The sequence below is a fragment of the Crinia signifera genome, chromosome 2 (assembly GCF_055691185.1).
Source record: "Crinia signifera chromosome 2, ASM5569118v1, whole genome shotgun sequence".
In the NCBI taxonomy this organism is placed as follows: domain Eukaryota; kingdom Metazoa; phylum Chordata; class Amphibia; order Anura; family Myobatrachidae; genus Crinia; species Crinia signifera.
In genome coordinates this window covers 65300936-65301813 of record NC_139218.1, presented here as the reverse complement: position 1 = coordinate 65301813, position 878 = coordinate 65300936, and positions in this window count along the sequence as shown.

Here is an 878-nt window from a genome sequence, read left to right as displayed (position 1 = left end):
TCTGTAACAATAAACAAAAGAGAGAAAATGAAATGACATATTCATCAGAAAAATGAGTGACCGAGAGGACACGAGCACCACTTACCTTGTGGCTCCTCTTCTGGAGGGAGACAATTGGCTCATTATATTTATACTATTGTGGAAGAAGAAGGCTTTACATAATAACCACAGTAATGGATTTGTAACTGTAAGGCCAGTGGGGTTGTGACACAGGAAACGTCTGGTCATTTGCTTAACAAGAAATTATTTGTGAGGCAAAATAAAAGTGATGGTTTTGTAAGGTGTGAGGCCTGATTGAATAATGAAGCTGTGGGCATATTTTACAATCCAGGTATAGGCAGCTGTACATGATATATATATATATATATATATATATATATATATATATATATATCCAGATGGGGTGGCGGCGGCACTCAAAATAATCACACAGCAGGCAGGTATACCAACGTTTCGAGACCACTAGGTCCCTTTATCAAGGTGCATGCACCTTGATAAAGGGACCTAGTGGTCTCGAAACGTTGGCATACCTGCCTGCTGTGTGATTATTTTGAGTGCCGCCGCCACAGCATCTGCATATACTTCTGGCTTTACAGCCAGCACAGAGGGCAACGGCTTTGTATCTACTCCCTAGGAGGGAGAACTCGCCTGCATTACCTTTGGGGGATTGCCGTCCCAGGACTATGTATATATATATATATATATATATATATATATATATATATATATATAATTTATCTATTTATTTTTTAAATGGCTATACCCAATCCTAAACTGCACCCATCTTTCTTTCTCTCAATACACACCTTTCCAGTTCCTCATATGTTCTGTCTTTATTCAATGTGTCACAATTCTGCATTTCAGTGTTTCAATTATTC